This window comes from Pelobates fuscus, chromosome 13 (assembly GCF_036172605.1).
Source record: "Pelobates fuscus isolate aPelFus1 chromosome 13, aPelFus1.pri, whole genome shotgun sequence".
Lineage (NCBI taxonomy): Eukaryota > Metazoa > Chordata > Amphibia > Anura > Pelobatidae > Pelobates > Pelobates fuscus.
Genome location: NC_086329.1, coordinates 94,677,604 through 94,704,350, shown reverse-complemented (window position 1 = coordinate 94,704,350; position 26,747 = coordinate 94,677,604). Strand labels below are relative to the sequence as shown.

The window sequence follows — 26,747 nt, the reverse complement described above, 5'->3', positions numbered from 1 at the left end:
TGACATCATCAGGAGAGGCCGGCACACTCCACTGATTGCAGGGAGAGAGGTGAGTTGAAAAATCTGAGTCCCTAGCCAGAGGCAGGGAGAGAGCCAGAGTTAGGGCCAGAGCCAGCGGCAGGGAGAGAACCAGAGGCAGGGGATTCGGATTTTTCATTTTTTTTGCTGGATGCGGGCGGCCCTGGATTTAGGGCAGCCTGGGGGCAATTGCCTCCCTGCCCCCCTTGCCAGCCCGCCCCTGAGTGGGGAGCTGCCCCACACTGGACCCCAAGGAGTTGAGCGTTTGAGTGTTTGACTTTCAGTGAGTGAGTGTCTGTGAGTGTGTGTCTGTCAGTGAGTGTCTGCCTGTGTGTGTGTGTCTGTCAGGGAGTTTCTGTGTGTGTGTCAGTGAGTGAGTGTATGTCTGTCAGTGAGTGTATGTCAGTGTGTGTGTGTATGTCGGTCAGTGTGTGTGTGTCAGTGAGTGTGTGTATGTCTGTCAGTGTGTGTCAGTGAGTGTGTGTCTGTCAGTGAGTGTATGTGTGTGTGTGTGTGTGTGTGTGTGTGTGTCAGTGAGTGAATGTATGTGTGCCAGCATGTGTGTGTCTGTCAGTGAGTGTCTGTCAGTGAGTGAGTGACATGAGGGCGGCTGGCAGAAATCCTTGCACCGGCCCTGACAATATTGCCTCCATTGATAGACAAAAAGATAAAAAGGATCAGCACTAATACTCTTAACTAGAAGATAATGAATAAAAATAGGCGACACACCTCAAAACATAAGGCTTCCTCTAATTCTTACACACAACAAAGATAAGTCAAACAGGGGGGATAGAGGTAGCTATATATATAGTAAAAAAAAAAAAACTTTTATATAAAAAAACAAACAAACAAGCAAAAGAATGTCCAAATATAAGTCCAAATGTAAATACTTGCTGGAAGATAAAACCTCAGAGGATCAGGGTAGTTCCTCTGAGATGGGATCAGATCAGAGTATTCTTGGCAGCCATATATGAAATAGAAAGAGAGAACTAATGGTGCAGAAAATCCCAGGATTACATAAAAATAAATAAAACGTTTATGGTCCTACTCACAATTGATAGAGCTTAACCTAGCTCTAGTCTGAATGGTGTACAGTGGTGCAATCCCCACTTATAGGATACGTGAGACAGTGTAGGTAGGCAGATGTATCATTGATATGAAGATCATAAAAAATATAAAAGAGACAGCAATAGTGCTCACATTATAAAAGGTACCAGGAGTATGGAGTAATGAATGGGTACCCACATTTAATTAAGCAGACTAACTGCTCAATGTATAGGCGTAAGTGGTATAATCCCCACCATGGATTCTTTTGGAGTAGTCCTTACTGGAACTTAAAATCGGATGCCAGGTAAAAAATAAAAATAATAAAAAAGTAAAATGGCACATTCACCTCCACTTGAGAAAGCGACTTTGGTGAAACTTGTTGTGGATATTTTATACTGTTTGTTTTATATTGTATTCTAATAAAGGAATTTTGGCCTCCTTCCACTGTGAGTGTGCCATTATGCTTTTTTTTTGTAAATCTCTTTTTATTGAGGAACAGGTTTTCAGAGAACAGGTAATGAGGCTCGCAGGCCTCTAGAGGTAACATTTTCAGTACACGGGAAAACTATGGCGGATACGCAGATCCAGTCGCAATATATGGTAGGTGGAGGTCAGACAAAAAAGTGATTAACAGTATCGTTGAAGATATCACTAGCAAATACAGTATAGGATTGACGGTATACGGGCCCAGTGAAAAGTGGGTTTCGTATGGCCTGTCAGGGCAGCATAAGCAGGCGTGAACAGCGGTCACCTATTCGAGTGAGAAGTGAGACCTTGGAGCGCCGTTTACTATCTAATTCTGTGTCGCGGGGATCAGTGCGTTACCTCCGCATGTTCGTATGAGGGATGTCAACTTGAGGATTACTTATGGCGGAGCTCAATCGTTGCTTAGGTTTCAATTTGTCATCACTAAAGTTTGCTTTTTCCGTGACGGTCGCTATGTGTGATGTCATCATAGGTGGTTAAAGGCGGACGTCTTACGTTACGTGTGAACATGCCATTATGCTTTTTTATTCTTTTAATTTTCTACCTGGCATCCGATTTTAAGAATATTGCCTCCATTAGCTACGTAAATATAAAGATACATAATCACGTCCTGAGGAGTACACCAGGAATGGCTCTAAAATCTCCATTTTATATTTTTTATATTCCATATATATAAAACATGATGAAGGGTGGCATATGTACCATGACATGTGCCTTTAAGCATATTACGGGATGAAGAAATCAGTACACAAACAAAAAAAAGTATCAGCTTAAAACCTATTATCACAACTCTGTTAATTTGTCCTGTGCGGTATAAAGCACTTGATGGTTTACTCAATACACAGCGAGTTATGGTATCTTATCTTACAATTTTACCAGGACGGTACTTTGTCAGTGGTTTTGTCCAAGTATTGTCATTTTATGTCCCAAAAACGTTGCTGATTGTCAATTTTTCCAGCTTCCTGTAGATGGCGCTGGTATAATTATTAAAGATATTTCTTCATCGACTAGAACATAAATTTATCAGGAAGCACACATTTAGACTTATTGCATGTCTATGGGTCTGTGCTACTATTACCCATTTCAACGTACACAGGTTTTGGCTGTTTTTATTTTATCTTCACTTAAAGAACCCAACTAGAGGGTTCAAATGAATTTCCTAACTATTTTCATTTGGTCTATTAAACAGTCTAAACTAAAATGCACTCTCCTTGATGTGACCAGTCCCCATGTTAGATTGGGTACACGCAGATTAATTCTGTAATTTTGATTGCGGCCGGCCTTGGTAGGCCAAACTATACTAAGATCAAGGGTAAACTATAAAGTGGGGCAGGCAGGGAATTTGCTCAATCTGCCCCACCCTGAAACTGGTACTGCCTGCCACTGAGACCCTGCAAGGTTTTAATCCGTAGTTTTTAACTCCTTTGTCATGACCCAAACTTGGTTCCTTAAGTGACTGTCAGATGGTCCCTAGATGTGCTGGAAGGGTCAAAATATGTTTATCAGTTTGCGTGTAATTTCCTATAATAACTGCCCTCCCTGGTGCACTGAGTCTAAAGTAAATCTTTGGAACAATATATTTTAGTTAATAAACTGATACATTTTAATTAAAGTATGTTGCAATAGAAAAATGGGTCACTGAACACATTCTACAATGGTAGAATAGGTCATCACGGTGATGCCATGTTCATGGTTTGGAATCTTGTCCAAAAAGGTTTAGAATCCCTACATATTTCCAAATTGGTATTGATCGGCTCATCTGGCCTGGAAGGTGTTAACAATCTGAAAAGCTCTAGCTTCCTCAGGTAAAATTTGCATCTAATAGACCTCCATCTCCCAACATATAACGCACTATGAAATGATTTACATAGCACAAAAGCTTTCTCAAACCATCATTGTCCCACTCAGATCCCCTGTCGACCGCATACTTCCTCTGTAGATGCTGATCTTCCAACTGGGTGTGTGGTAAAGAATACAAAGACACATCTAGCTCTCTCTCTCTCTCACACACACACACACACAGTCTGACATCACTCGTTACAAAGGGTGGAGAAAGGCTACACTGAAATCAGTTCTGTCTGTAGGGGAAGGGAATTTTTTTTCAGACAGAGGCAGCTGGATTAGAGACAGCAGCAGGAAACACACATCAGCTGAATTGCATACACGCCGAGACCGGTTTAAGAGATACACACATACACATATCCAAAAACCATCCACAGCCCAGGGAGAAGACTCAGCGTTCAGAGCCAAAAGGAGGACCCCTCACTCCGGGACTGGAGAAGTCGGCATCCGATTGAGATACCTCAAGATCCATTGATTGGCTTGACGCGAAGGATACGGTAAGGGATGGTGACTTTCTGCTTCTTCGATGAGATGAGGATGGGTGGTACAGGAGGATTTGAGGAAGCAGGGGAGTAAAGAATGATTGAGTTGGGAGTGGAATGCACTAGGGATTCTACGGACGACTTTGTGAAGGGTTATATTAAAAAAAGGTTATTAGAATGCTGGCTTAATCTGTGCGGTACCCATCCTAAATTTCTCCTCCAAAGCCTGGTCCAGCAATATATCTAAAGATCGTCCCCTATGTTGAACTTTAAAAGTGGAGACCCCTCCTCTTGCATATGGATGGAGTTGGACAACTTTGCCGTAGGATGTTGGAAGAGTCGGTTGTGAAATAGTTGTCTGCTCCTAAAACACTTAAGGAGGTCATCCCACACATTGCAACCCCATTCTTAACCCTCTAGTCAGAACAGGAAATGAGAATGCCAAAGGAGATAGAGAATGGGTGGCAGACAGGAAGGTCTTTCTCTAAAATGGTACCAGGGGGACATATATGGGTGGGACACGGACCATTGAGCTATATAGATGTCCTGCTATATCACAGGTTAACCGTGGCAGCTGAACGAGTTAATATAAGAGAACAATATATAGACTGTAAGATCGTTTTAACAAGGTCCTCTTTAACCTATCGTTCCTGTAAGTTTTCTTGTAATTGTCCTATTTATAGTTAAATCCCCCCCTCTCCCCCATAATATTGTGAAGTGCTACAGAATCTGTAGGTGCTATATAAATGGCAATAATAAATAATTAAATCACGAGTCAGTGCCCGCTGTAGAAGAAAAGGGATGGGCTGCAACAGAATGAAGTCAGATTGGTTTTACCGGGGCTTTTGAGTTAACCAATGCAATGCCATCTGTCTTTCCTCTTTTGCGAGGCATAAGAGCTGACTAGGTGGCACACGCCCTGCGATCACCAATGCTCTGGATGCTTACACTTTCTGACATTAGGGGTGTGGATCACAAACCCCTGCTCGATCTGCAGAGGAGGAAGTTTGGGTCAGTTGGGGGGGGGGCAGATCCACTCCCGATTTATCCCTCTGATTCATGAACATTGGTTTCTCTGATCATCATGAGTCAGTGTAGAGGATAAAACACTGCACAAGACACACAGAGGATATCATACTGCTTGTAATACATTATATGGGGGGATATCACTTGGGCGTGATGCTATTTGCTGCATGATGCTATAATATTAATATATAGGAATTTCAATTTCCTGAGTCAGTGTCAGCGTTTATAGAACACCTTTGTATATATTTCATGAAAGTCATAACTGTATAGAACCTATAAAATAGCAAAATATTCATTGGAACTGTTTAAAATGTATACTAGGAGAGGATAGATTTAATGGACAAGGTAGAGGTAGAATTGAACATTTACTATTATAAAGCATTTAATGACATCATTACCATTTATATAGAGACAACAATTAACTCACTGTACTACAAACCAGTATGGAAAGGATATAACACAGTGTATAATACAGAAACAGACAAGGATAGGATAGAATACAGTGTATAATATTATAACAGGTGGGGGTAGCATATAATACAGTGTATAATATTATAACAGGTGGGGTAGGATAGAATACAGTGTATAATATTATAAAAGCTGGGGATCGGATAGAATACAGTGTATAATATTATAACAGGTGGGGGTAGCATACAATACAGTGTATAATATCATAACAAGTGGGGGCAGCATAGAATACAGTGTATAATATTATAACAGGTGCGGATAGGATAGAATACAGTGTATAATATTATAACAGGTGGGGGTAGCATACAATACAGTGTATAATATCATAACAGGTGGGGGCAGCATAGAATACAGTGTATAATATTATAACAGGTGCGGATAGGATAGAATACAGTGTATAATATTATAACAGGTGGGGGTAGGATACAATACAGTGTATAATATTATAAAAGCTGGGGATAGGATAGAATACAGTGTATAATATTAGAACAGGTGGGGTAGGATAGAATACAGTGTATAATATTATAAAAGCTGGGGATAGGATAGAATACAGTGTATAATATTTTAACAGGTGGGGGTAGCATACAATACAGTGTATAATATCATAACAGGTGGGGGCAGCATAGAATACAGTGTATAATATTATAACAGGTGCGGATAGGATAGAATACAGTGTATAATATTATAACAGGTGGGGGTAGGATACAATACAGTGTATAATATTATAAAAGCTGGGGATAGGATAGAATACAGTGTATAATATTATAACAGGTGGGGTAGGATAGAATACAGTGTATAATATTATAACAGGTGGGGGTAGCATAGAATACAGTGTATAATATCATAACAGGTGGGGGCAGCATAGAATACAGTGTATAATATTATAACAGGTGGGGATAGGATAGAATACAGTGTATAATATTATAACAGGTGCGGATAGGATAGAATACAGTGTATAATATTATAACAGGTGGGGGTAGGATACAATACAGTGTATAATATTATAACAGGTGGGGGTAGCATAGAATACAGTGTATAATATTATAACAGGTGGGGATAGAATAGAATACAGTGTATAATATTATAACAGGTGGGGATAGGATAGAATACAGTGTATAATATTATAACAGGTGGGGATAGGATAGAATACAGTGTATAATATTATAACAGGTGGGGGTAGGATAGAATACAGTGTATAATATTATAACAGGTGCGGATAGGATAGAATACAGTGTATAATATTATACCAGGTGGGGGTAGCATAGAATACAGTGTATAATATTATAACAGGTGGGGGTAGCATAGAATACAGTGTATAATATTATAACAGGTGGGGGTAGCATAGAACACAGTGTATAATATAACAGGTGGGGGTAGCATAGAATACAGTGTATAATATAGTAACAGACAGGGAGAGGTTATAACACAGTGTATAAAACAGTAACAGGTGGGCAGGGATATATATAACATAGCAAATGGCAGGATGGGATATAATATAACATAGTAACTGGCAGGATGGGATATAGTATAACATAGTAACTGGCAGGATGGGATATAATATAACACAGTAACTGACAGGATGGGATATATTATAGCACAGTAACTGGCAGGATGGGGATATAATAAAACATACTAACTGGCAGGATGGGATATAATGTAACACAGTAACTGGCAGGATGGGATATAATATAACACAGTAACTGGCAGGATGGGGATATAATATAACATAGTAACTGGCAGGATGGGATATATTATAACATAGTAACTGGCAGGGTGGGATATAATATAACACAGTAACTGACAGGATGGGATATATTATAGCACAGTAACTGGCAGGATGGGGATATAATAAAACATACTAACTGGCAGGATGGGATATAATGTAACACAGTAACTGGCAGGATGGGATATAATATAACACAGTAACTGGCAGGATGGGGATATAATATAACATGGTAACTGGCAGGGTGGGATATAATATAACACAGTAACTGACAGGATTGGATATATTATAACACAGTAACTGGCAGGATGGGGATATAATATAACATAGTAACTGGCAGGGTGGGATATAATATAACATAGTAACTGGCAGGGTGGGATATAATATAACATAGTAAATGACAGGATGGGATACAATATAACACAGTAAATGACAGGATGGGATATAATATAACACAGTAACTGGCAGGATGGGATATAATATAACATAGTAACTGGCAGGGTGGGATATAATATAACACAGTAACTGTCAGGATGGGATATAATATAACATAGTAACTGGCAGGGTGGGATATAATATAACATAGTAACTGGCAGGGTGGGATATAATATAACATAGTAACTGGCAGGGTGGGATATAATATAACACAGTAACTGACAGGATGGGATATAATATAACATAACTGGCAGGATGGGATATTATATAACACAGTAACTGGCAGGATGGGATATTATATAACACAGTAACTGGCAGGATGGGATATAATATAACATAGTAACTGGCAGGGTGGGATATAAAATAACACCGTAACTGGCAGGATGGGATATAATATAACATATTAACTGGCAGGATGGGGATATAATATAACACAGTAACTGGCAGGGTGGGATATAATATAACAGAGTAACTAACCGGATGGGATATAATATAACACAGTAACTGGCAGGGTGGGATATAATATAACACAGTAACTAACCGGATGGGATATAATATAACACAGTAACTAACCGGATGGGATATAATATAACACAGTAACTGGCAGGATGGGATATTATATAACACAGTAACTGGCAGGATGGGGATATAATATAACATAGTAACTGGCAGGATGGGATATAATATAACATAGTAACTGGCAGGGTGGGATATAAAATAACACCGTAACTGGCAGGATGGGATATAATATAACACAGTAACTAACCGGATGGGATATAATATAACACAGTAACTGGCAGGATGGGATATAATATAACACAGTAACTGGCAGGATGAGGATATAATATAACACAGTAACTAACAGGATGGGATATAATATAACACAGTAACTGGCAGGATGGGGATATAATATAACATAGTAACTGGCAGGATGGGATATAATATAACATAGTTACTGGCAGGGTGGGATATAAAATAACACCGTAACTGGCAGGATGGGATATAATATAACACAGTAACTGACAGGATGGGATATATTATAACATAGTAACTGGCAGGGTGGGATATAATATAACACAGTAACTAACCGGATGGGATATAATATAACATAGTAACTGGCAGGGTGGGATATAATATAACACACTAACTGGCAGGATGGGATATAATATAACATAGCAACTGGCAGGGTGGGATATAATATAACACAGTAACTGGCAGGGTGGGATATTATATAACACAGTAACTGGCAGGATGGGGATATAATATAACATAGTAACTAACCGGATGGGATATAATATAACATAGTAACTGGCAGGGTGGGATATAATATAACACAGTAACTAACCGGATGGGATATAATATAACATAGTAACTGGCAGGGTGGGATATAATATAACACAGTAACTGGCAGGGTGGGATATAATATAACACAGTAACTAACCGGATGGGATATAATATAACATAGTAACTGGCAGGATGGGATATAATATAACACAGTAACTGGCAGGGTGGGATATTATATAACACAGTAACTGGCAGGATGGGGATATAATATAACATAGTAACTAACCGGATGGGATATAATATAACATAGTAACTGGCAGGGTGGGATATAATATAACACAGTAACTAACCGGATGGGATATAATATAACATAGTAACTGGCAGGGTGGGATATAATATAACACAGTAACTGGCAGGGTGGGATATAATATAACACAGTAACTAACCGGATGGGATATAATATAACATAGTAACTGGCAGGATGGGATATAATATAACACACTAACTGGCAGGATGAGGATATAATATAACATAGTAACTGGCAGGATGGGATATAATATAACACAGTAACTGGCAGGGTGGGATATAATATAACATAGTAACTGGCAGGATGGGATATAATATAACATAGCAACTGACAGGGTGGGATATTATAACATAGCAGCTCTCAAGATAGTACAATATCTTTAACAATGCAGTGATACATTTACAATGCGTATGACTGAAAGTATATGCAAAGCACAGTGCCCCCTCCAGTAAGTAGTAAAACACAATGGCTCAATGCATTATCTATGTGAGGTGCTGACGTGTCCACCATTTACTGTACGGTGGTGTCATTATTGCACATACTTTATGTGATTACTATGGTGGCTCCTACTTGTGTTGTGAACAAGCAGTCCGCATGTGCTGTTGCATATTAGTGCAGATTGATAGATTATTTAAAGAAACACTCCGGGCACCAAAGCAATGTTAAAGGAATTAAGTTGTTATGGTGTCAGGAGGTCCCAGGGGCCGTCTTACCTTAATGGGTTAAACAGTTAAAGGGAAACTTAACTGCGTACATAAAATAAAATATTTAATAAACAAATTACTATTTGGTAGATGTACCCCAAATAAAAATATACATAATTATGCATTATTTTCACTGGGGTAAATTGAAAAACCTGCAGCGGACATATGACCGACAGGCGATTGACCCAGGGAACAGGGAGGACGACACTCAGACACCGACCCAGTCTTAGAAGGGAACCTCGGGTCGCAGGTCTACTAACACTGGTGACCGACACTCCTTCACCATGGCCCACCTATACTGCTTGACCCACCACATACGGAGGGCAGAAGGCAGGATCGAGGGCACACACAAGAACTGACCAGGCGGCAGGTCCCAGGGGATAGCGAGGGGACTATCGTGCCTGAGAGCACGCTTACGATAGGGAAGCTGGAACACTACCACTAACCTATGTCACATTGACCCCCGCTAACGGAACACTAAGGCAAGATTCCATAGGATACACCATGATACTATCCGCAAAACCTAACCATTCATTGCTTTGTTTTGTTTTGCATTATACACTGACTTGTAAACTTAATGACATTTATGATATATAGTATAGATTGTTTTTCCTTAACTGTTTGATTTGCTTATCAAAGCCCTGCATGGCTAACATATTATAAGTACTTTTACATGCCATAGACCTGCGAGTCCTACCTCTTTACTACACCTTAAAAAGTAATGATACCTTCAGTGAAAAATGTTAATTAAACTTTAATTTACAAAAAAAAATCCTGCAGCTCTCTTGTCTGTAGCCTTTGCATGCCCTCCCCTTCTAACCCCGCCCAGACTTTCTGTGGCTGTCCAATCACAGACTTCCCAATGCAGTACAATGAGAAGTCTTTGCAAGGCAGGTGCTTGAGTCAGAGGCTTGAAACTGGGTGCTGCTGATAAATAGCTGATGATGATAGCGTAAGCTGATGCTGTCAGCCTACTAGCAACTCCTCATTCACAAAGCGGCTTGAGAAACATTTATGATTGTGAATTAGGAGCATCAGTTGTCACGCTGTCCGAGGCCTCCTGTTTCAAGCCTCCGACACAAGCGGATGTGGAAGGGTCAGAGCTGAAGGGAGCAGGACAGAAGACTTTTGGTTTAAACTGATCATTTATGGATTAACCTGTGAAGGTATGGAATGAGAAAGAGACTGGATAGGGATTAGAGTGGAATCCTCCCAATTCACAGTCCCTATACCCCAAAGAGACACTTGTTCATAGTAGAATGGCAGAAAAATGCCCGTATAGAACTAAAATGAAATATATAGAAAATAACAAATTTTTATTAGTCCCACTTAGGGAGAAAATAAATAAGAATCAGTGAAGATAATCAGTGACAAAATGTGTATAAACAGTGGAAAAGTAGAAAAAAATGTTTACAGGAGTCGTCTATAGTTTGCTATGTATTCTCTGCACTTTTTAACTAGTGATAACCAGCTAATAGGATAGACAGTATGGTAAAGTATCCATATAATTAGTAACAATGTCTTGGTAAACAATAGTAGCTCTATTGGTGTGCAGATAAAATAGATATCATGCATAAAGGGTACACTCAGAGGCTAGAGGGCTACTGATTTGCCATGGTCTGTGGTCTAGTGATAACCAGCTAATAGGATAGACAGTATGGTAAAGTATCCATATAATTAGTAACAATGTCTTGGTAAACCACAGTAGCTCTATTGGTGTGCAGATACAAATAGATATCACCGTAGGTAGAAGTAATTAAATAAGTAGATATCTAACATGCATAAAGGGTACACCCAGAGGCTAGGGGGCTACTGATTTGCCTTGGTGTGTGGCCAAAATTCGTCAGGAGGCTAAATCAGTAGTAAAATACTAGTGGGTACCCTTGGGAAATGAGTTTAGTAGAGAGCCAATTAAATATGCTCTAAGGGTCACCCCTAATGAAGTGGTATAGGTGCAGGATGCTGGTAACCTCACCAAAGAAGCTTGTAAGGTGAGAGTGTTGGCATTAAGAAAATCGTCACTTCCCTAGTGAGTTTGTTTTCTCAAATATCAGCTTAAGTGCTAAGTAAGCTAAGGTGGCGACAGAGGATACTCAATATTAGCCAAAATCCTAAGTGCCTAGATCCCACAACCCAATCGAAGTTAGAGCGATTTTCTCTTACTAGAAACTAAAGCAAGCAGGATACCTAGACTCCCTAAACTTCAATAAAGACCATGTGGTCGCGATAAAAGCTCAACGCGCGTTTCGGCGCTGCTGATGCGCCTTTCTCAAGAGCTTACCGGACTGGTATCGCACCACAATTTTAAACCCCATCAGCTCCGCCCCTTGGCCTCTGACGTCATCGGCACATGCGACTTTCGTCAGTCAGGTGGGCGGGGAGCGGGTAGATGAGTGGCAGGAGCATCCTCACTGCCGGGGAATGGGTATGGTTAACCCTGTAAGTCCCAGTTCGTGCAGGAGGATGCTGGTTAGAGTGAATCCTAAGTTAGGATATATTGGTGAAGTAAAAAAGGTATATTTCAGATAAAATGAGCTGATTGTATTGTATGCATACAACTAGGTAAATTATAAATAAAAGGACGCAGAAAATGATAAATAAATCAATAAAGTAAATAGGTAGCACACAAAAGAATGAAAATTGTTGGACACACTAAAAAGAGGTATATACATATATACATCAGTGCCTTCATAGTAATAGTCATTGGTGAGGTGGTAAATTCTCACTAGAGTAGTAGGTATGTCAAAATAGATATATACTATTTATTAGTGCAGAAGGCATGATCTTGATAGTGTGAATGCCACAATAAGGATATATACAGAAGCCCTATAATAGAGACCACTTGTCGGATTCTATACCAAAACGTATAGGATCACATATATACTGATTATTGATATATTGATGAAATACTGGTAGTACACATAATCAATCATATAATCAGCATGGAGGAAAAAATGAAAAAATGAAAAGATGATGGTACCCCCGGAGAGATGCTTCTCAGTGGATCGAAAAAAGAGGCTCATACTAAAATCGGTGCTAATACACACTAATGTTTTAGATAAATGGGGCAAAGGAAAAGCCTTCATTTAGACCTTTTGGTTGTAGCGTCTTGAGTCTATATATCCAAAAGCTTTCACGTTGCCTAAGGAATCTGTCGTAGTCACCCCTCCTCTTGTTTCGTTTCACCAATTCAAGACCGCAAAAGCGTAAACCATGGGATTTACTTGCATGGTGTTCCTTAAGATGGCGTGCAACCTGTGAAGGTAACATGGCACCAGGGTCCTCGTGGCATCATTACAACTTAATTTCGATATGGTGGTTATGGTGCCCTTAAAAAAAAAACCCAAAAAAACATGCCACTGAGCATTACTACAACGATTATAAAGATACAATTACTCTGTCCTATATACAGTAGAATGCTGAACGCTCTGGTCCATAAATTATTTAATTTGCATAACTGGGTTAAATACACATATATATGCAATGTTAACACTTTACAGCCAAATTGCCAGGCACAGGTCTGGTATAGCCTTACAGGCAGCTACAAACACTGTTCTTCCGTGATTTTATCCTATGCCAAACACCAAAAACAGTACGGATACAGTATGAGCCTCACCAAAAGAAGGCTACCAACAGACTTGTACATGGCGGGAAAAGGTGGTTCTGCTGAAAATTACACTTTGGGACCTCCGAAGCATTAATTTGATGGTTCGGCTTGTCCATGGAAAATATTCAAGAAAATAATTTGGAAAATGGGGTAATCAGTGTACTGCTAAATATAGAACATAATATAAATATAACATTTATTATTAGCAGTACACGGATAGACACATTTTTCCACCATTTCGCTCACAGATCAAGTAAGCAAAAGTAACCAAGAGAGGGGGAAAGAGGAACATTTTTTTTTTTTAATAAATATTTGTATTGGTCCTCCCTTTACCCCTCTATTGATCATTTCTCTCTTGATCTGTGAATATAACACTTAGTGACCGTTCCCTAGCCATCAATCATCTCTTTTTTTGGCACTTCGGACGGAACTTCGAATCCAAAACAAACAAACATGCTTACCCACTGCTCTAGTGGTTTGCTCGGTTATACTTCTGCATGGTGCTTTGGAGATTCGGAATTCAGACGAACCGCTGAACTGATCAGCCTAAATTCGGACAAACCGAATGCACACGTCTAGATATTACGTTTCCAGTTTATTCAGGGATGTCTATGGAGAATGGATTATCTCCGGTTACAAGGGGATTAAATCAGGTCTCTAATTATTAACAGGGCACGGTGTTTAAGGCAAGAATGGTCTACTGGAAAGCTTCCAGCCGTCAAACAGCTACAGATTCCTTTGGATATGTAGTTCTGATACAGCACGGCCGTCTCCCAGTTGGTCACTGCCTAACGTGCCTGCTTTTGGGGCATTTTATGAGATGCATTGTGTTAACACCCCTTCATGCATTATAACGTATGCAAGGAGCACAAGTGGTTATAGTGGTTATAGTGTCCCTTTAAATAGAAAAAGAACGTATAAGAATGTTTTGGGAACAGCGAGATTTTCATTTGATCCTTTGCATGAATGCAAACCGGAAGGCAGAGATTAGGACAGGGCTGAATTAATTGTGTCAAGGAGTGATTTTCCATATGGTCCTTATCTAAACCCCAGCCTGCCTCTCCAATAACATCTGTCCCCTCTGCAGACGGACAATCCATTTTCTAAGTACAAACTGTGGGATTTTATGAAAGTGCTTTCTCAAGCTTGCTAAAACCCTGGCTTTCGTCTGAAAACCAGGATGTAAAAACGCCAAGACCGTTTAAAGGGCTAGCATAAGAAGGCAATGGGGATTATTTTCTGAACAGTGAATTTTGAGGATGAGTCGACAACTGCCAAAAATTTATTTAACAAAAAACATATATTTGGAGAAAATGTTTAATGACACCAAACTTGAAAAAATATCCAGTTCAGCTAGGGTTTGAGCTATTTTGGCCAAAATTGAAAATCAATTTGCTCTATTTATTGAATAACCATGTGAGATTTTAGTGCAAAGCGAAAGGCATCCTTTTCGTACAGGTAAACCTACCAATAGAGGTGAATGATGTTTAAAATGGGAGTTAATTTTTTATTTTATTTTTAAATCTGCTTTCTCTGAATTCTTTTAATAGTTATAGCCCTAATGTTATGAGATGTATAAGTTTTTATACTTTTCCCCAAACTCAATTTTGTGTGTTAATAAAACACCATTTTGGGGGAAGGGTACACACGCACCGTATATAAAGCCAAACCTTTCTATTTTATTTGACCACAACATTTTTGTTTCATTTATTCAAAGTACACTAAATCAATCCTTGTTACCTCATTACCTGTCACGAAAAATTTAACACCATAAAAAGTGATATTTTGTTGCAAATAAATGTCCGTTTAGTATTGATCACGCCAAAGTTTTCGATTAAAACTAAGGCTGGATAAAGCACAGAAAAACAATTTAAAGTACGGAGCAGATGAGTTTTTTTTTTTTTTTTGTGAATGTCAATAAATAAGACCAATCAATGCATTAACAGTGATTCTGCTGCTGTTATATATTACTAACAATTTTAAAACACTGGCCCGGAATTGTACTTTAAACAGACTCCTTAGTGGGTTCTCACTGCACTGAATATTCCGATATCCACAGGAGGTCTGTTCCTAATCGCCAAAAATACTGGCAAATCTAAAAGGCAGAGGGCTGGTCATTGCGGCCACCGGGTTCAGAGTTATTCCAGCTCAGCTGGAACAGCGCAGACTGTCCTTCTACTGGCCCATTAGGAGGTCAGGCATGTACGCAGATACCGCTGGGATTTTAAGGCACAAAACAGGAAATTGGAGATTTGGGTCAATGGTTAAAAAATGCTCCTGGGTGCAACTTGTGTGGAATAGGAATTACGTAACCCCTTACTTACTGGATCTTCTTTATAAATAATTGTATGAATATACCCAGGGTCCCAAGGGAAGGCAAGTGTTTTAAAGTTTGTTTTTTTGTTTTTTGTGCTGCGTTCAACTGTGGATACCCATTAACCTGAAAATAAAGGGATTCTCTACAGCCCATATAGAACGAATAAGGGGGAAATTTAGAAGTGTTAAGAAAAAAATGGCAAAATACTAAAAGTGGTGCAGTCACCAAGGAAACCAAGAGAAACAGGTGAAACATTCCACTGGTTTCCATGGTGATATTTACCCCTTTATGACTGACACTAAAGTGTGAATTGCCGGGAATTCTATGTGAGTTTCAAAATGTAGGCCAAAATTGGGAACAGAGCTGGCTTGGAGAACTGTTTGCCATTTGACTATTCTGGCCTAGAATTTGAAATTCACTTTGAAAGCACGGCGATCCACAGTTTGGTGAATAAGCTTAAATAGTCCCACTTTTCTATTAGTGACACAATGATTATTCGCCCTCACAAGTACTTGTGAACTGCATGATGGCATGGCCTCAATTGAAGATGGAAAACTGGAATGTTGAACTGATGGTTTGGATACAGAATGGGGACAATGAATATCTGGAGTGGTTTTATCAATGTTTTCTGAGATGCTGATATGACAGGAGTGATGGGACGGATGAGGAATGATGCTAAAATAAACGACCGCTCGCTTTGAAAAGCACATGTTAAGACTGCAGGGTAACGTTCAATTATACCAGGGAATTATTCACTAAAGGGAGAATTTAAATTTAAGGCCAAAGTAGCCAAACTGAAAGTATAGCTGACTTAAATTTGAAAATCACTTTAGTGAATAATAACCCTGTAAACATTGATTTATAATTACCGTAGTAAGAAACTGAATGGCCAAATTTAGGGCAAAATAGGCGTCGCTCTCCAACTCTGTTATAGCTACAGTTTAACTGTTTTAGCCTGAATTTTAGCAATTCAGATTTCAATTCAGCACAATTCACTGTTTACTAGTGAATACACCCCCATTCAGTGCCTACTTAAAACAACACTATAGGGTCAGGAACACAGACACCATTTAGCACCCCTGGCCCTCCTTGCCTCCCTAAATATAGTAAAATCTTACTTGTATTCAAGTCTGCATCTGCTGGCTCTGCCCCCGATCTGCCTGCTTGGCTGACTTCATTAAAAGTGATTATCTGAGCCAATCACAATGCTTCCCCATAGGATTGGCTGAGACTGACAAGGAGGCAGATCAGGGGCAGAGCCAGCACAAGTCAAACACAGCCCTGGCCAATCAGTATCTCCTCATAGAGATACATTGAATCAATGCATCTTTATGAGGAACGTTCAGTGTCTCCATGCAGTGGGTGGAGACACTGAATGTCAGTCACACTGTGCAACACTGCCCCAGGATGCACCTCTAGCTCCTCTGAGGAGTGGCCAGTGGAGTTATCACTAGGCTATAATGTAAACACTGCATTTTCTCTGAACACACAGTGTTTACAGCAAAAAGCCTGAAGGGAATCATTATACTCACCAGAACAAATACAATAAGATGCAGTTGTTCTGGTGACTATAGTGTCCCTTTAACCAGAAAGAGACAAACACATTACCAGGGTTATGGCTCTTTAGAATGGAGGTGCATGTCCATGCTGTACAGCCTCTGCACACTGATGGCAACATTACATCCCTCAGAGTCCTGTCTGATTTTTCCACCTGTTAATATGTTATTTGAAGAAGTTAACATGTCCGCTAATACAGGGCCACCCGTTCAGAAAAAGATATACATGCAATTCACAAAAGTAGCTTTTATTGCACCTAAATAATTGTATTCCCATATTTAAATAAACATATATATATTTTTAAATCTTATGGCACCAACATGTTCTGTATCGCTGTAAACAGGAAACATCGCACATCTTTACAGACAAGGAAACTTAGGTAATATTACAGGTAAAATTAAGAGCCACAAAGCGGAGTTCTTAAAGAATTCTCTACTTTTTGACAATATTTTTGTAAAGTAACCGTTTAGTATATAACCCCCCAACCCTCCAAATGGGTGATATTTTGCTTTTTTTCTGTTCCCACAAGGAAATGAAATCTGTCACGCCTAACCGTAGAAAGGATGTATCAAGTAACAATCTTCTGTAGTCATGTCAGGCACGGGGCTATGAGCTTTCAGATCCAGTCACTTCCTGACTCGGTGCTGGGTTTCACAGAGAAACACAATTTAAAAGGGGAAGCGGGGAAAACATATATAGCACTTCTCCGAAGAGCTTGCTTCCCAGTCACACAGGGGGCCAAATAGATGAATACTGTCGTTTATTAAAAGGAACAGGCACACAGAAATGCTTTTCGGCCAATGACCACCCCCAAAGCAGCTTTGATAAATAAAGGCCCTCTGTGCTTGCTGTACAATTGTCGGAGATGATACCATTTACAGAAAATTACACCTAACTTTATTTAAACCAGGGATATCGCAGCACATCAAGTCGAGGGATCTGATTGATACTGTTAAGTGCCCCCACATGGCCTTTTAATAGAACGCCTTTAGAGGAACTGTCCTGTTTCCAATTAAAATTATTTCACTGTATTTACCGCTAAACTTGTCATACGTAAAAGGAATGTCAAACTTCTGGGTTCCAGCTATTGCTAATCTAAAAATGATAAAATGATCTGACAAATTAACAGCCATGCCATATACACATCATAACAATGCAGCCCTGTTAGGCTGACTAGCAGGCCTGCCTATGTGACAGGCCCAGCATTGCTATTTCCTGAACCAAGACACCAGATGCACAGCATGCCCCCAATCCCCCCAAGCATGCCCCCAATCCCCCCAAGCATGCCCCCAATCCCCCCAAGCATGCCCCCAATCCCCCAAGCATGCCCCCAATCCCCCCAAGCATGCCCCCAATCCCCCCAAGCATGCCCCCAATCCCCCCAAGCATGCCCCCAATCCTTTAAATGCTGAGCATGCCCCCAATCCTTTAAATGCTGAGCATGCAGCATTTAAAGGAGCAAACCACCCCTGTGCGTGTTCCTCCCTTGTGGTCTTATCTGCCAAACGTACTACATTTGAAGAAGACATTCAGGTTTTTTTATGTTTGCTTTTTTGAGAAGGCTACACATTTTATTTTTCTGCTATACACAATTAACATAATGCTGCTGCCTTAAGCAAGGTCACCAGTGCTGCCATTTTGAAAAAATATTCAAGTTTTCCTGCTCTTTACATTCAAACACTTTCTTTCTGTAATGGCTTCTGTTTCTGTTAGTGAAATCAGCTCGGGGACATGAGGCCATATTGGCTGAAATGGCTACACAAAAAAGTTAGGTGTCATAGGAAATGTAAGTCAAATTCCACAAAATGGCATGATTGTGCCTTTCCACAACAGTTGATTTCCATAAAATGCCATGGTTGTGCCTTCCCACAATAGTTGATTTCCATAAAATGCCATGTTTGTGCCTTGCCACAAAAGTTGTTTTCACTCTTTTTAAAAAAAAAAATGGAATTGCATTAAGAGGAAATGTGAGAAGAAACTGTATGGCAACAAACAAAAAAAAGAAGAAATTTATGATACGTGTGGGTGTTTAACAAGACTCTCTGCAGATGGATAGCAAAACACTTCGAGCATGCGTGATCACTTTCTGTTGCAGGATTCTTTAGAACATATTATGCAGCAGATGCCTATAAGTCAGTAGGTTCTGAGCAGAACAAGGTGCAAGGAAATCCCCCCGAACTGCACCGGGCAGACGGCATGCACAAGCTATGTCAAAACATTCTGTAAAACTTTCAAATAGACAGCCGAGACTCAATGTAAACTGTATAAGGTACTCAGTTAAACTCTTCCCTTTTTTTTCTAAAAGTCACGTTTTATCTAAATTATTTTATGTAAGCTCTTGCTTTTTAGTTGTACCCTAAAAAAAATTAGGATTGTCAGACCTACCATGTTCCAGGAGCTGTATCATTTTTACATGGTAAGTGGTAGATTGTGAAAAGTGCTACCATGAACTATTTAAAATTCCTAAATAAAAAAAATAAAATTCCTAAATTGCAGGATAGAAACATTCATTAATGAAGGGGGCTCTTCAAAAAAGTTGCCCATGATTAGTTAACTTATAGCTCCCAACAGAGAGGCCTCTCCTTTCTCAATGGGGAAGCATTGGATTGGCTGAAATGATCTGTACTGATGATCTCAGCCAGGGCAGGAATGGCGGCACAGCGAGACCAGAGAGCCAGGGGATATAACGTGAGTAATGAAGAATGATTGTAATATTAATATTAATCTAAATTAGCCCAACATCACTCTAACATAAGGAGTACACTACCACAGGCTGCGTTACCCCTTTTCTTTGTAATTTGTGGCTAAATTTTGTAATTCAGTTCTCAATACAATACAATTAGGAACATACAAAATTAAGCCCTGCACTCAAACTCCCACTACTCTTGGGCAGCAGCAATGACTATAGTCCTAATCAGCCCCAATACATACAATAAAAACAAAACAAAAAGTTACTTGAGCACAAACCCAAATCCCTTTCCATATTTAAATAACTGGAGGTTTTTTGTTTTTTTTAGTATCACTCCAATGACCATTAAAGTGAAAGCTCTCCTGCCACGTCAAATCAAAACCTCTTACGTGAGTCCTACACTAACAATTCACCGTGCTGTCTTCAGTTATAAGGCAACATGTGCCTATAAACCCCTTAAGGACACAACTTCTGGAATAAAAGGGAATCATGACGGAATATTTCCGTTGTGTGTCCTTAAAGGATTAATTGAAAGCAGCAAGGTTAACTGTTAGTGTAACATTTCTTTGTTTTTTACAACACAATTAGGTGTTTGGTAAATAGTTCCCCATGTATTCGAATTGTATTCCAGTCGTTAGTAAATTCCTACTGAGAAATGACATACGTGGTAAAGTGTGAGCAGGCATTTGGCACAATCACTCACTTTTCAGTAAACATCAGATTGTAGTGAACTGAATGGAAATTTAAGAAATCCAGGCAGCAAGCACTGATTTGAAATAATTCGACAGTCACAGCTTGTGTTTTTTAACCTATATCTGGTTTTCAATTCACCACAATTAACTGATAAACCCATCAGTCGCAGCCCACTCCTCACTCTGCTGTGAATCTAGAGGGTGGCTACCTGGGCCACTGAGAGAAATCAGTGGGCACATCTGTCTGGGAATAAAAAGCCATAAAAAGAAGAGAAATTGGGGGTCAGAAACGTCAAGAGGTGAATATATATATTTATTTAATTTTTTTTCTGGTGTGCTGAATGTTTCCTCTCAGCTGGTTTTATCGTTGTCCGGGATCTAGAATCGTTTTCACAGATGCAGGCGGCTGCGCCTCCTTCATTAACCCTGTAATAACCTAGAGGCAGCAGTCTGGCTGAAAAGCCTTTGTTCCATTTAGTTAAACGTGGACAGTTTGTATGAAATGTAGATAGTAACCCCTTTAAATGGGCTTATAGACACAAGAGATACTTTTCAATGAATGAATTAAGCCAGTGTTGTCCAAATTCAATTCTTGAGGGGCAGAAAAGAATTCTAGATTTTCAGAATAATTGGTAAGCCGGTAATAGCTGACTTTTGAATCATCGGCCAACCATTTACAGTGTCACCAACGTAGATTATTGTTAAGCAATGCAGGTAACTATTATTTATTATTATAAGATCTGGGAATGACATCTTAGCTATCAGTTGACTGCATTTGATTGCTTAGTGAAAAACCAGTAGTGCATCATTGCCAAGGTGTCAACCTTGGTAGGTCTAATTATTATTAGAGAGAAGAGGTGTCTGGGGCAGAACCAGTAGGCGCCGGTCATGCCCATGATGTAATTAATGTCTCAGATTCTGTGCCCTCCTATAATGGAGTTGTGTCGTCACAACGCGCATGCACTTCAGGATGAGAGGCTGCTCATATTATGAAACCTGTTCAAGCACTGGGCAATGGGCTTTAATGTTCTGAATCTCCTCAAAAGTTAATAACGCACTTTCATTGCCCCTTCCCTCTGTTCTCCCAAACTGGTAGAGTTATTCACTGAAGTTGGCATTGTCGGAAGTTTTAAGTGAATTTCTAATGTTACGACAAAATTAAGTCTGTTTTGAATTGAAGAATTTTCTAACTTGTCCATTTTGACCTATATTTTAAAATTCCCTGTGAATCCACGGCAATTCACACTTTAGTGAATAGACCTTTGACAGAGCGTGACTGTCGTGTCTCACACAGAGCTACTGTTCATTGATCGACTGTTCTGCAGGGACACGAGAATCGGCAGTGCGTCAGCAGAGGGTCCCTGAATCCCAGGTACAACGACAAGGATGTATCTTTTCCAAACAGGGCAACTTTTATGACTTTTTATTATTATTATTATTATTATTATCATTATTATTGTAAGTATTCAGCAAATAAAACCATTAGAATACATTTTTGATACAGTTTATATTTAATGAGACGTGGATCTGGTGTGATATCCATGATGGGTGCAACTTTGTACGAGATCATAACTGCCCTATTTTTGAAGGAAATGCAGCTGTTGTTCACTGGCTTAGTAATTTACCCTTTAAAAAACAGCCCACATTTAAAGGTTATTAAGGACGTAACGCAGATTGATTACAGGATTAAAGTGGATCTGTTGCTTTAAAATTCTACGGGAGACGTTCCAGATCAAGATAAAGTAATGTCATTTTCCTATCCCTGTACTATTTTGGAGTAGCGGCTCTTTACGGCTTACGGGCTTGCAACACAGTGGTGGGAAATCTTGCGTCGTCCATCTGTTGAGGTGAAGTCAGCTGACGCATGTTCTGCAGATTTCAGCTTGACCTGAATACCATGGTTCTGAATGATCTGTGGGACTTGGGCTGGAACATACCATCAAATCATCTGCTTCCGATGTGACCGGACAGCTGTGCCGGCAGATGCTAGAGAAAGCTCTGCTCATATCGCTTAAACTCGACACACGGCATTATAGCACATTATACCAAGCAGTCCAGGACTGTCCGCAGCTCATGCAACGGACAAAGGTTATTTTCGCTTGCTGCCCTGGAAAAAAATCTATACTGTCTACTATATTACACTATTGATTTAAAGGAAACCTGTCAGCCAAATAGTGTTAAACAATATGTCCGCAAGACATAAACAAACAATCTATGCATTGCACAGACACAATTACAAGCCAACGAAGATCTCAAGAGACCCAGACCCTCACGCCTTGTTTTAAATACATCTCATGGTCTCCACTCAACTGGATTTCTCCACTTCAGTAACAAAACATTTTGGCTTGCGATCTGCCCTTTCTTTTTGTATTTTCTTTAACTCTTTACACAGCCGTTCATCTTCTTATCTTTCATTACTCCTTTCTCCCTAAACACATAATCATCATATCTACACCCTAAATCCATTTTCTTTATCACTCGATTCATCTCTCATAATATTCTCTATCCATCTACAGGCCTGTCAACAACAGCTCCGCTTTCAGGGAGGCAGTCCAAAATTTGGAGTTCAGTCCCGCTGTCTGGCTTTGGTTTCCGCATCTGGGGACACTATGATCTAGGACCATGCTGGGAAGCCTTAAACAGCTCTCCCTGCATGGTCCTGAAGGTTGGGGACTGGCCAAGAAGCTTGCCAGTGGGTATCGATAGTGACGAGTTTGCATCACTGGTGACGGCCCTTTCATAGCCGTGCCCACCCCATCCCGAATTTGCTGGCTACAATGTTGGGAGCTATGCATGTACTCCATCTACATATGCTTCCAGTCTGGTTACTTTGGCCTTAAAGTAACACTATAGGTTCAGGAACACAAACATGTATTCCTGCCCCTATAGTGTTAAAACCACAATCTAGCCCCCCTGGCTCCCCCTTGCCTCCCTAAATATAATAAAATCTTACTGTTATTAAAGTCTGCAGCTGCTGGCTCTGCCCCTGATCTGCCTGCTTGGCGGACATCATCAAAAGTGATTCTCTGAGCCAATTTACAATGCTTTCCCATAGGATTGGCTGAGCTTGTCAAGAAGGCAGATCAGGGGCAGAACCAGCATGATTCAAACACAGCCCTGGCCAATCAGCATCTCCTCATAGAGATGCATTGTACCAATGCACCTCTATGAGGAAAGTTCAGTGTCTCCATGCAGAGGGTGGAGACACTAAATGTGAGTCACAGTGTGCAGCACAATGCCCCAGGAAGAACCTCTACCAGCCAACTGAGTAGTGGCCAGTGGAGTTATCAATAGGCTGTAATGTAAACACAGCCTTTTCTCTGAAAAAAGCCTGAAGGGAATGATGCTAGTCTTGAGTGTCAACAAAGTATTGTGTGTTAGTTTCATGGGAACTGTGTGTCCTGTCTAGTTTGTTTGAGGATTCCAGTAACAGGGTTTTTGGACCTGTTTGCTGGCTGCACTGGTCCCTTTCCCGAGGATGTGTTAAAAGAACGTACCTTTCTTTAATCGATTCCTCTTCTCTCCCTCTGTCAGGACCTGTTCTTCATTTCTTCCTGTCCGCTCTAGTTTTCTTTAAAACATAAGACAAAGTAGGGACTACTTTATCATATGCCAGTTTTACCACAGGGGGCCCAAACTGCCACTCATGGTTGGGGGCCGGGGGGGGGACACGATAGGTCCGCCCCCTTATTGTTATTTAGGGCCCCACCCGCCGCTCAGGGGTTTGTAGCAGGGGAGCAATAGGTCCCCCGTTCAGTTTAATAGCCCCCGCTCAGGCTCGGGAGGGGGGACACTAGGGGTTGTTTGTTTTATTTTAACAGTGAGCAGCCAGCAGAATTTACTAACACTAAGTAATCCAATTTAACGCGTCCTTTAATCTAACGCGTTGCATGAGAACGTCCAGCTTCTTCTAAATCCCCATAAAAAACCCTAGTGGGGGATCGCCTAATACGCCCATGGCACTTGCAACACATTAGGTCCCCGCTTGCAATGACATCAAAAGAGGCGGTGACTGAGCCAGCACCAAAGAACCTCATCACTGGAATTGGGTGGTTGTTTAAAGGGTTGTTTATCCATTTGAGTGCTGTGGGGGGCAGGGGGGACACGAGGGCAGAGGGGCATAGGGACACTACAGTATTAAGAACTCCGCTTTGTATTCCTAACACAGTAGAGTTCCTTTAATGTAATGCAATGTATCAATGATATTGTATATTTTGTAAAATTCCAAAATGTCATATATTTGCAAGAGATTCACTTCAAGTAATGCGATAAAAATAAATTGGCAGGCATATAACAAGGTTGACATTTGAAGTATAACCCTGCTATTTATTTCATTTTGAGTTTTGGAAAATTACAAATGTGACATTTCTCAAGCTCTAACCAGAAGCGTCGGGCTGATTAAGGGAGTGAGGGCAATTCATTGCTCAAAATCACAAGATTGCTTAATAGCAACAAGGTGTAAATAAAGGGACTATTTAGAGATGTTCTCGTGTTAAAAAATGCACAATGTTGGTTTCCATAGTAACTGCTCCACTGTTAGCAGTTTGCCCCAGGATTGTATAAAGATTAACTATAAAAATATTGTTTCCAAAGGGCAGGTTTAAGTGTGCTTCATTACAGAGAGATTGCAAGGATGCACAATGAATGTGGATCACAATGGCATGCTTTGTTATAGTACACTATACAGCAATGCATCTCATAATCTAATTCAAACAATGGAGATACCTATGTCATGACTATGAATATGACTAGTTAACGGGTTAGTCCGACCCTTCTTAATTATAATTTATTTGGTCACATGTTCCAACTGGCACCGGACTCTAATCACCTTCTCTACAGAAAAGCTATTTTTCACTACACTACCCCCCTCCATGGCATGTTAGGTTACCACAGGACATAAGGGAGCCTATCGCCGAGCCCCACTAACCCCACGGACTTTAAGAACACGCTTGGGGCAGGTATATTATTTTTGAATGTTATTTGTGTAGTGCATACATGAATTGGCTACCTAGTAGAGGCGGTATGACCGATTTTAGCAGGAGATGGGTTACATTGATTGTGTAGGAATGTGATAGATGTCAGAAGGTTGATATCATGAGTTCCTCTTTTGAAGTTGTGACGCCAGCCAGGTGTGAAATGTTACACATGCCTTGCCTCGAAGTCTAGCTTTAATGTATATTAGGCACTACGTCTAAGATTAGGGTTACGCAAAGCGCTGGGATACAGAATACCTGGCTTGCAGGTGTCATTTGACCCATTTATTACAGGCTCTTTCCAGGGGCCTGATAGATATACGTGGTTCATCTTAATCAAGGGACCTGGTGAAATAGCATATGGACTCCATTCCGAGTCACGACCTCTGAGTTAGAAACCATTGCCGTAAAGTCTCTGTTTGTGCAAATAGCTTGTTATTACAGATCTATTTTCCACATCTATTTATACGACAATTACAAAGTGATTTTTCACGTGGAAGCAGCTGTCTCTCTGGCCACAGGGTCTGCATAATAGGCGGCTTCCGTTCCATCATACAAACTTAGATGGGTGACACGATATGAAAAAAGCTGAATGAAAGGATCGGACACGGTTTGGACCACATCCTGGAGCTGCAGATCTCATGACTTTAATGACTTCCTGCTCTGCGCAGAGCTGTACACATGTTCTGCATAACAATCTGCAAGCCTCTGCGACAAGACATATCAATATTTAAAATAAAATTACTTTTTTTTTAACCATTAAAGTACTTCAATGTCCACCACTCGGATCTAGTGAAAGAGGAAAAATAGGGCACTAGAGTTCCTGATAGCCTCTCTGCTGTTTAGCAATCCTTGGATACTGTGGAACAATGATGGCAAAGCATCAAGGGAAATGTAGTCCACAAACATGTGCAGAGCTGCCAATAGCTATCATTGGTGGGCAGCAGCTTCCATAACTGGCTAACACACTGTGTGTCATGTTTGTATGGTTTATAGTATATATCAGTACAGGAGGTTTAAAGTGACAATAGACAGTATAACCACTCCAGCTCTTTGTATCCATTATAGTGCCAAGTGTCTTTGGGTGCAG

The 26,747-nt window shown here is 40.2% G+C and overlaps 1 protein-coding gene across 1 annotated transcript in view; it reads left to right on the top strand.

Moving 5' to 3' along the window:
• The first annotated feature begins 3,575 nt into the window (after positions 1–3,575).
• Positions 3,576–26,747, top strand: part of PEA15 (proliferation and apoptosis adaptor protein 15) — an 87,473-nt gene continuing 64,301 nt past the window's right edge. The window contains exon 1 of the mRNA XM_063439692.1: positions 3,576–3,890. The gene's annotated coding sequence lies outside the window, so the exon portion shown is untranslated. The remainder of the gene's footprint in view (positions 3,891–26,747) is intronic.